The following is an 11135-nucleotide window of genomic DNA, read 5'->3' as shown; positions in this document are numbered from 1 at the left end:
CTGATATGATTGTTAGATCCTATGCTATCTTTTTATTTAGGGTGCGTATTCAGTGCACTCCAACTGTTGGGTTGGGAAGCTGCGTACACACACGGTTAGCCACAGTCAGCATCTATCCTGTATCTAGCCTGTCTTTTTAAATGAAATATTGATGCACACACACAACCCAATTCGATCCAAATTGTTTAGGAGGAAGTTGCATCTAAGTTTTAAGTTGGTAATGTGCATGCAACCCAAGTCTCCTGTTAGCTTTGTCCTCAATTGACTTCTAGGAGTATGCACCCACATTCCTGGAACAGGATGTGTCTTTCATCTGAGCAGGGAAAGGCTGTTTTGAGTATGGGCAGAAAGAGAAACAATTTGGATTTTTGAGCTCAGTAACTAAAAGAAGCCTTTGGCAGCTGCAGCGATATGCTGTTGCTTTAGAGGGACAGATCTAATTTAGGACTAGCACCTGTTTGTCTGTGACTCTGCTTGCCTCTTTCCACTTACCCTTTTATTTGCAGAGAATATAAAAGCAGGGCACCTTTCCAGTCCCTGCACAGGGAAACTGACCCTCTTAAGTCACCCTGGAACTTGCTTGCGCTCAGAGAAATCAGGAAGCACAGGCATTATTAATGGGGCAAGACAATTCTTCTTGGTTTTAGGAATATGGGAACATAGGAAGCTCCCTTAGGCCCAATTAAGTCAATACTGTTTACACTGATTGACAGCAACTCTCTAGGGTTTCGCACCTCTACCTGGAGATAGATTTTGGGGTCTTCTTCATGCAAGGTAGGTGCTCTATCACTGAGCTAGGACCCTTCCCTCATTTTGAAAGGTGCACCTTCGCACATAACCCAGGACATGGATTTCTTACACATGGGGAAATCTTTCTGATGCCAACCCCTTCTCTAAATTTGGACTAAATCCTGTTTGCATTTCACCTCCTGAGCTAACCAGATGCACCATTTGGTTCACAGGAACTGGCTGAAAAAATCCAGCTGATTAAAAAGTCTCCCTTTGAAAGATGTGATTTGTTGAGTTTCTTTACAGTTCGCTTGACAGGTCATACATTTCTACCACCATGAGCTGCCACAATATTGTGAGTCTGGCCAATAAATTAGCACCAGTCTGTAGAACAGCCAAATGTGAACAGTGTGACGTGGCAGCTAAAAAAGCCAATGCAATTCTGGGCTGCATCAATAGGAGTATAGCATCTAGATCAAGGGAAGTAATAGTGCCACTGTATTCTGCTCTGGTCAGACCTCACCTGGAGTACTGTGTCCAGTTCTGGGCACCACAGTTCAAGAAGGACACTGACAAACTGGAACGTGTCCAGAGGAGGGCAACCAAAATGGTTAAAGGCCTGGAAACGATGCCTTATGAGGAACGGCTAAGGGAGCTGGGCATGTTTAGCCTGGAGAAGAGGAGGTTAAGGGGTGATATGATAGCCATGTTCAAATATATAAAAGGATGTCACATAGAGGAGGGAGAAAGGTTGTTTTCTGCTGCTCCAGAGAAGCGGACACGGAGCAATGGTTCCAAACTACAAGAAAGAAGATTCCACCTAAACATTAGGAAGAACCTCCTGACAGTAAGAGCTGTTCGACAGTGGAATTTGCTGCCAAGGAGTGTGGTGGAGTCTCCTTCTTTGGAGGTCTTTAAGCAGAGGCTTGACAACCATATGTCAGGAGTGCTCTGATGGTGTTTCCTGCTTGGCAGGGGGTTGGACTCGATGGCCCTTGTGGTCTCTTCCAACTATGATTCTATGATTCTATGAAATGTAACCAATAGCACTGTTGGGTTTTAACAGAAAAAGAAAAGGGAGGAAGAAAAATACTGTCTGGTCCTTCGCATTTCAACCCACACTCACTGTATCAAGCCATTTAAGCTTCTCCTAGCTCTGTGTCTCTCTCAGCTTCCTCAAAGCATTTGTCTTCATATCTGCAGCAAATCTGCCTAAAGACAAGAGAGATTGTTCCAATCTGGGGATTGGGGGAGGACGTGTGTGTGTGTGTGTGTGTGTGTGTGTGTGAAAACCCTGCACTAAGACCTTCCCAGCAGTCACTTTCACTAAGAATTGACAACTTTCCAGCTCTCCTTTCTAGCTGCACCTTTAACAGCCGAATATCCTTCAGAGACACTCACCAGTGACCATGTTTATCTTTGTCTGCTGGTTTTTGCAAACACGAGCGGACCAAACTGGTTGCTTTTCTGCTCAGTTAGCCAATGCATTTGGTCAGCCATCAAAAAGAACTCCACAATAGCTCTTGCTCCACAAAGCCAAGTCTTTCATGGGGAGGGTGGAGTGCCTGGGACTAGCAAATATATCTCACATGTAAAGGTCGTGTCCGACTCTAGGGTTGTGCGCTCATCTCACTTAAGAGGCCAGGAGCCAGTGCTGTCCGCAGACACTTCCGGGTCATGTGGCCAGCATGACGAAGCTGCTCTGGCGAGCCAGCACCAGCGCAGCACACGGAAATGCCATTTACCTGCCCGCTATAAAGCGGTACCTATTTATCTACTTGCACTTAGGGGTGCTTTCAAACTGCTAGGTGGGCAGGAGCTGGGACCAAAAGACGGGAGCTCACCCTGCCGCGGGGATTCGAACCGCCGACCATACGATCGGCAAGTCCTAGGCACTGAGGTTTTACCCACAGCGCCACCCGCGTCCCTTACATGTACTGCCTTACAAAGGATCTAAGCTTTACTGCATTGCTGGAGGAATTCCCCTGTGAGTTGAACCATTTTGACCTTTTTGCTGCTTGCATCAGCATCAGGGAGGAAAATATGTTAAGGCTTGCTCAGTTGGTAGAACATGAGACTCTTATCTCAAGGTTGTGGGTTCGCTTCCAACTCTACAATTCTATGATTCTATCATCATCACCATCATCGTTATTACTAACAGTAGCAGCAGAGAAAACATGTTCCCCTCTTTATTTTCAACTTTCTTGGGCACATAAAACTAACCACAATTACCTTGAATGTCTGCTTAACCCCCAAGAAAGAAGGGCATTTTCACTGGCCAGGTTTAATTCAAATCCATCCAACCTCCTTTGGGGAAGGTTCTCAGGCAGGATGGAAGGAGAAAGAACTTGCCCATGTGAAGACCACCTGGTGGAAACCCTTACACATATGGTTCTTAATTGTAAACTATATGCTGATCTCCGTCAGCAATTTCTAGATCAACTCTGTATCCCCAAATGGAAACCAGAGTTGGAGGTCATACATTTTCTATTACTGGGGAATGATCAGGAGCTCACCAAGTTAGTGGCTAAATATCTCTATTTGGTTTTTTGTCATCGAAATACACTGCAGACGTCTGATCTCCCTGGAGACCAAGAGATGTGACGATAGACTGCTCTGCCTCCTTTCTTTTAGCAAATGTTTTGTGCCACTGGGGAAGTGGTAATTCTGTACTGATTTGTTTTGGATGTTTGTATGTGATGCCAATAAAAGGTTTGATGATGATGATATTTCTATACCACCCTTCGATCACAGGACGGTTTATAATATATATTTTTTAAAAAAAATACAAATAGAGCATACATGCACCTTTGTGTTCCTTAGTCATCAAAAAGATATCATGGAGTTATTGAGGTGCTTCCATAGAGGTGCTTTATTCTGGAACTCAGACTCCCCCAATGAATATTTAAAATGTTCCAGGAAAACCAGGCACATTTCTGTGTGCGACTCGTACATCGTCCGCATGGATGCTTCACAGCTTCCTTACATATTTCCCTCTGGTATTACTTGTCAGATGGTATTCATAACTTACTGCCCACATTTCTTACTGAAGAAATTTTCACATCCAGAGAAACTATGGTAAGATGGTTCATATTATTCTGCTTGGTAAAGGGTGGTTTCAAGAGAATCTGCTTGTGGGGATGTAGAGTACCCCCAGAACATGTGAGTACCCCCAGAATGTTGAGTGCTGGAACTAGCCAAAACTCTTCACTGGTCTTTCAGAAGAAATATAATAAATAAACAAGCCAGCTCTTGGAAGACCACCAAATAGGGCAAGAACCAAACTAGACATGATATTAACTGTTGTTGTTGTTGTTTAGTCGTTTAGTCGTGTCTGACTCTTCGTGACCCCATGGACCAGAGCACGCCAGGCACTCCTGTCTTCCACTGCCTCCTGCAGTTTGGTCAAACTCATGCTGGTAGCTTTGAGAACACTGTCCAACCATCTCGTCCTCTGCCATCCCCTTCTCCTTGTGCCCTCCATCTTTCCCAACATCAGGGTCTTTTCCAGAGAGTCTTCTATTCTCATGAGGTGACCAAAGTATTGGAGCCTCAGCTTCAGGATCTGTCCTTCCAGTACAAATATTAATTGTACCTTTGCAATTAACATGCAGGTATTTGAAAATGTAAGTAGCATCAAAAGGGGGAGCTGATAATTATTGGGAACACAGCGGGGAATGAAACCCCTCCCCCCAAGCTGCTATTTGCATTGGAAAGATGCTCTCCCCAATGTCAATAAGGTATTCCCCCACCGCCGCTCCCCTAGCTAATACCAGTTTCAGAAGAGAGATTTCCCTCAGGATCACAGCAAAGGCTGGAAATGAAGTTGCCTTTGCAGGCCTGTGATCCAATTCACAGCTGATGCTATTTATATTTTAAAATGCCTGCATACTTCAATGGGCATGGGCAATGATTGAGGGTGATGGGAGTTGTAGTTCAAGACATCGGGAGTGTACCAGGTCAGGGAAGGCTGTTCTATAACAGAGCATGATAAATAATAATATAAACCAAAAGCGATTCAGGACAAATTATCCTTCTTCCCTCAGATGGCATATAGCAGTCATTGTGACCTCCAAAAGACCATTGTGACTCATGAGTATGAGGGTTTTAGTGGATTGTTGAACAAATCTGCACAAAACATTCACGTCCCAGCATTCTGGACACCTTTCTAAAAATAACTGTTAGAATCCAGGCTTCCACCTGGTCTTCATCCAAAAGCACAGCACAAATGATGACTCGAAGCAACTGGCTGGTCACGGAACGATCCTGCTGGCTGCCATTTAAACAAATTAGAATAAGAACCTTTGCCCGATGAACATCCTGACTCATCAGACCTAAAGAATGGCCTGCAAAAACTAATCATATAATTGCTCCTGGCACTTCCTCTAAACAATGATTTTGCATTTTGAAATCCTTCTTATACAAACAGACTCGGGCACATAGTGTGGAGCTGTGCAAAATGCCCTGCACAGAACAGACATGTTGGAGTTAATAATGCCTGTAAGATACACAGCGCTTGTGTAAGGCTAGTGTTGCTCAGTAATGGGCAACATGGAGTCTTCTATTTTCAGTAAGGAACTTCTTCAAGTCCATGGAGCACGGGAAGCTCTGTGAGAGAACAGCTTAAGCCAGTGTCTTGCACATTCACAGAGTGTGAGTCTATGGAGAGTCACCTAGCATTATGTAGCAGGTAGCAGGTACAGCAGGGATGGGTAAGCTATGGCTTTCCACATGTTATTGGACTATAACTCCCTTCATACCTGACCATTGGCCATGCTGGCAAAGGATGATGAGTGTTAAGTCCAACTGCATCTAGAGTGTCACAGATTTCTTATCCTCAAAGTTCTAACAGGTTCTAAGGAGCTGGGATGGCGTCAGGTTCTACAGGACCTGGGACAGCTCTCAGGGATGGTAGGCATTCAACAGTAGCCTTTTTTCAAATGATACCAGGATAAGAGGCCACATGGGAATCACCCTAAGAATGCCATATTGAGTTTCATAATGAAATTCTCCTCATCCCTGACCACTGGTCCTGCTAGCTATGGGTGCTTGGAGTTGCAGTCCAAAAACAGCTGCAAAAAGACCTATGTTTGGGAAACCCTGATAAACGGAGTAAGAACTGGCCCTAGTTTCTTGTTGAGTGTACACACATAGTGGCAAATTCAAGTTTGCCACTCAGTGATATGTGAATGTTTGTTTGCTTGTGCCAAGGCTTCCAAGTGAGCCAACAACCAAAATCAATAAAACACCAAAAAAAAAAAATAACAACAGTAACAAAACAATTTCAAATCTAACACAGGAATAACTGTGATTAAATGGCAGTTTAAAACAGCAATAAATGCAGCAATAAAACAGGGCTCAAGCAGCATCAAAAGTAAATTATACATTTAAAAACCCTGGGAGAGTGAAAAAGATCTTAACATGGCATGGAACAGAACCAGTCAGGTTTCTCAAGAAAGAGCATTCTGAATGCTGCTAAAAAGGCCCTAACCCCCCACCCCCATCACCATCAAGCCTGGCATGCAGACAAATGTCTCCAGAGTGCTTATATGTTACAGATGAGCTAGAGTGTCTCTTATTCCCTGCCCCTGTGAACATTAAATGGGCTTTGTCATACATCGATTGTTCATGACTAAATTAAGAAGGGATACAGTAAGCAGCACAGAATGGCATTCAGAGACAGCATCAAAGGATCTGAGACATGGCTGCTGCTTGTAAAACCAGAGAAAAAACACTAAGTTTTGTTTATAATAGAATCTTAGAGTTGGAAGGTATCTAGTCCAACCCCCTGCAATGCAGGAATCTCAGCTAAAGCATCCGTGACAGATGGCCACCCAACCTCTGCTTAGAAACCTCCAAGGAAGGAGAGTCCACAACCTCTCGTGGGAGTCTGTTCCACTGCTGAACAGCAATTACTGTCAGAAAGTTTATCTGAATGTTTAGTCGGAATCTCCTATCTTGCAACTTGAAGCCATTGGTTCAAGTCCTATCCTCCCAGGCAGGAGAAAACAAGCATGCTCCCTCCTTCGTGTGACAGCCCTTAAGATATTTGAAGATGTCTTGAAGCCCTGGGGAGCTACTGCAAGTCAGTGTAGACAATACTGCACTAGATACACCAATGATCTGACTCTGCATAATGGAGTTTCCTATATTCCTAATTCCCACACCTTTCTAGCAAAGACTGCATCACAAGTTAACTTCCAGCTGCTCTGTGGGTGGCTGCCAGAAGAAGACACTATGTGAATGGACGGAAGGGAGATATATTTTTTACTTTATGTTTTCTTGCTACTTTCCCATGATTCTATACCTAGAGGATTGGTGGGGTTCCCACTCTGCCTCTGGTCAAGATCTTCAAGCAGAGACTGGACAGCCATTTATTGAGAACGCTGGTAACATCCAGGTAAGACTTTGGGGCTGATCATTCATTTTATTTATTTACTTATTTATAACCCACCCTTCACTATTTGGTCCCAGGTCAGTGACACGTAACATGGAATGCAGTCAAAGCACCATCAGAGGAATGGAGCAGTGGCAGCACTTACAACCAATTGAAGAAAGTGAAGTAACAAACATTTCCATTTAAAGACAAGTGCCCACCTTATTCTCCAAAGGATTGAGTCCAGAGTCTAACCTTCCCTAACTGCACCACTTGGCTAGTGATGCTCTCAACGCTGGCTTCAGAAAGCATGAAGACGGGCGTTGGACTAGATGTTCTTCAAGGCCCAACTCTTCTCATGCTATCAAGCCATCATTGGGCAGGAGGAATGTGGGGCGAGGAGGGGGCAAGCAGCAGGTGTAGAGAAAACACTTCATAGGAATGGATCGGTGGCTCCTTGTCAAAGTATTAGCACATGCACAGAGAGAGAAACTGCCTGGCTTCCTTTTTTGTCACACATAGACAAGATTACCCTATGAATTCCAGCCCAAAGCAAGAGGTTGGCCTCCAGGCTGTGGTGGGGTTATCTCCGTGGGGGCCACGTTAACGCTGTCTGAGTCTGACTAACACGTGGCGGGGAAGGATGGTTGTCTTCGCGGTTCCTGCTGCTGGTGCTGCTGAGCGGATCACGTGGGCACGGGAGGGAGGAGGAGAGAGAAAAAGAGAGAGCAGCGCTGAATAATTGAGGGCTGCAGCGATCCGCTCGCCTCCTGCCTGCAAGCCAGCAGCCCGCGGGAGCTGTCCTTGGTGCTGAAAGCAGCGCCGCGTCCCGGAGGTCTCCTGCCAGCGCCCCTGCGCAGGGCACCAGAGGCGCCCGCCTCAAAAGCCTGCAGTAGCCTCTCCTCTCCTTGGAACAACTCGGGAGTTAGCCCCGCTCCCTCCTCCTCCATCCCAGCTGGATCCTCCCACCCCGGGCTTGATTGGCAGCCGGGGAGAGAGGGGAGGGGGGGGATTCTGTGCATCTGAGCGACAGCCGGCCTCTCACCATCCATCCTCCCCGCGCCCCCTCCACCCCCGCTTGGGTCTCTCCAGGGAGGGAAGCCGCGGAGATCCTGGAGCGGCAGGTGCAGCCAGCCCCCTCCCTCAGCACCAGCCTCCTCCGGCATCCTCCACCGGGACCCCGCGCAGCTCCTGGACCACCCTCACCGCCGCCGCCGCCACCGCCGCCTCTCCAGCCCTGAGCTCATCCAGCAGCATCCGCGCCGGGTAAGCGATGGGTCTTTTCTCTCCGCTTCCATTTTACGCCCTCCCTCCGGCTCTCCTCTCCTGCAGAGAGCCTGCTAAGGCGATTATTGGGGGGCGGGGAAGGGGGATGGGGGGCAGACAGAGGGAGAGAGAGAGAGAGAGAGAGAGAGAGAGAGAGAGATATGAAAGGTGATGCATCCACCCTATTAGTATTAGTTTTATTTTTGCCCTCTCCCTCATTCCAAATTTGGGATGCCACAAGGGACACCACCATTGAATTGAGGCGTGGTGCAGAGTTCCCTACGGGAAGCGGACCCTCGAGAGTTGAGTAGCTGCCTGTTTGGGCAGCCCAGGGTTTTCTGCTACATCCCCTTACTCCTCGGATGATGAAGAAGAGGGAAATTATGAAAGAGGACGCAAGAGCCACCTTCAGCTCCCTTCCCCTGCTTGGGATGTCTCCCATGTGAGTTCCAGGGAGGGTCTTTTATAAGTACTTTCTTGGTGTTTGCGGAATGGGAGGAGTTTCCCTAGGGCGAAGGGGTAAGAGGAGCGCCCCACACACTTCCCCCATGGTTGAGAAGGGGGTTTAGTCCGACTCCTTCCTCACTTGCAGAGGACTCCTGGCAATCACTTCCTTCTGTCCCCTGCTCTATAAAACTCCACTCATGGGCAGAGGCTCATTCAATGGACAGTCGAGGGTGCTTCGTCTGTCCTCAACATCACCATTGGAAGCAGCAGCAGCAATGCTAAGCATTTGTGTCGCCCCCGCCCCGAATATACAAATCGCTTTAGTTATATTATCTCAGCACGCTTTGCAACCACTTTGTAAGGTGTAGTTTTATTATATATCCCGTGTTGCAGGAAGAAGGACGTGCTTTGAAGCAGAGAGCCTTGCCTAATCCTAGCAGCAGAGGTGAAAATTTGATTCCAGCTGGGGTTTCCCCAAGTTACTGTTCAGTCTCGCCAGCTCCGTTTAGGGTGTTGTTGTTATTCCTGTTTCATAACTGAAGGGAGAAAAGGACTATGATGGCTTCATATACACCGTCTCTGGCGTTTGTGAGAGTAGATGGTAATACGCTGCCAGCAGGAAGGGTGCCGGGGAGGGTTGGAATGGCGTTTCCTCCCTCTGGGCAATGGAGAGAAATTCGCTGGAGAGATTTGCCACTGTTCTTCCCCCAAGTGTCTTTGCGTCTACCCCCCCCCCGCCCCCGCCCCCCATGCAAACACATGCACAGCAGGCAGGGACATGCTCCTTTGATTTCAAGTTGCAAACCCACTTTCTTTCACGGCCATATCCAAAAAGTAGGGGCATAATTTTGAGAGCTACCTAACATCTTAACTCGAGGGATCTCAGAGGAGTCACCTCAGAGGGTGGGTTATTGCTGTTGTTTTAAATTGTTAGTCGCCTGCATCGTAAATGAATCAGAGGGCACGAGGGATTTAAGACTGATGAGCTGAGGATTAATAGAAACTGAGAGTGAGAGATAGTGGAGTGAACGGATAAACACAGATGGATCACACAGAAATAATGCATCCTTCATATGTCTCTGCCATCCCCCCACCCCACCCCAGAAAACCCCTTCTATGTATCAGATTATGAAACAAACTGAAAAAGAGCAAAAGTAAGGAATGCTAGGGCAGATGGAAGCAGAGAATATAGATGATGGCAAAATCATCAATATATTGAGAGGAAAAGAGTTGGGAGTGGGGAGAGAGAAATAAGCAAAAGACAGAAGATTGCAGTTATCTGGCTCAATCCATTAGATCTATCTTCTAGATTATTGGGCAGGTCTGATGTTGGAAAGGACTGTATCTGCCATTGCTATTATACAAGCTGTTGCTGTTAAAGGAGTTGAGGGTCTTCTTGCCAAAATCAGCTGCAGATACTCAAAGCAAAAAAAAAAAGGGAACAAAAGACTCTTCCCTATCCAAGAAAGCTTTTTATGGTGGTACTGGTAGATTTGTAAAACCTCCTGTAGTTTGTTCCAGAATAGTCCCATTAACAGAACTCCAGAGTAAATGTTTTGAAGGTTGTGGACTCTCCTTCCTTGGAGATCTTAATGCAGAGGTTGGATAGCCATCTGCATGGATGCTTTAATCAAGATTCCTGCATTTAGGGGGTTGGACTAGATAGCCCTTGGGGGTCCCTTCCAACTCTACAGTGCTATGATTGAAGTGTGACCACACAGGCTTTGCATTTTAAGTATTTCATTTATATTTATTTTTTGTGTTTCATTTATATTCCACCTTTATTTTCTCAAGGTAGCATGCATGGTTCTCCCCCTCCTCAGTCCCCACAACAACCCTGTGAGGTAGGTTAGTCTGAGAGGCAATGACTGGTCCAAGGTCACCCAGTGAGCTTCATGACTGAGTGGGGTTTAGAACCTAACCTCTACATCCTAACCTGGCTCTTTACGGCTGTGTAGAGTAATTATATTGGCCCCAACTATCATGTCTCACTTGGCTATCCCAGTTGATCTGCCTTATTCCAATCCCTAACCCCCAGTTGGTTCCTATACCTTTCAGAGCATGGAGAGGATGAACAGGTGCAGAACTTTCCATGACACAACTGTCATGGATGAAAAACCCTCACCTGCTGAACTCATCTTCTCTGGCATGAAGCTAGTGGAGGTTCAGAAGCATCTTTCACATGCCAGCTGTTGCCAGCTGCTTCACCCATTGCACATGCTGAAGTTATACCTGTGAATGATATTGCAAATATGTGCAGAAATGTAATATAATACTGTGGAGGTGTATGTTTGCAAGTCTGTGTGCTATGCAGATA

General features: G+C 46.3%; 1 protein-coding gene across 1 annotated transcript in view; it reads left to right on the top strand.

Moving 5' to 3' along the window:
* Positions 1 to 7727: 7727 nt before the first annotated feature.
* SLC7A14 (solute carrier family 7 member 14) overlaps positions 7728 to 11135 on the top strand; it is a 51954-nt gene continuing 48546 nt past the window's right edge. The window contains exon 1 of the mRNA XM_081862381.1: positions 7728 to 8371. The gene's annotated coding sequence lies outside the window, so the exon portion shown is untranslated. The remainder of the gene's footprint in view (positions 8372 to 11135) is intronic.

The sequence above is a fragment of the Podarcis erhardii genome (genome assembly GCF_964252035.2).
Source record: "Podarcis erhardii genome assembly, chromosome: 5".
Classification (NCBI taxonomy): domain Eukaryota; kingdom Metazoa; phylum Chordata; class Lepidosauria; order Squamata; family Lacertidae; genus Podarcis; species Podarcis erhardii.
The sequence above is the reverse complement of the archived record's forward strand: the minus strand, read 5'-3'. Positions and strand labels throughout refer to the sequence as shown.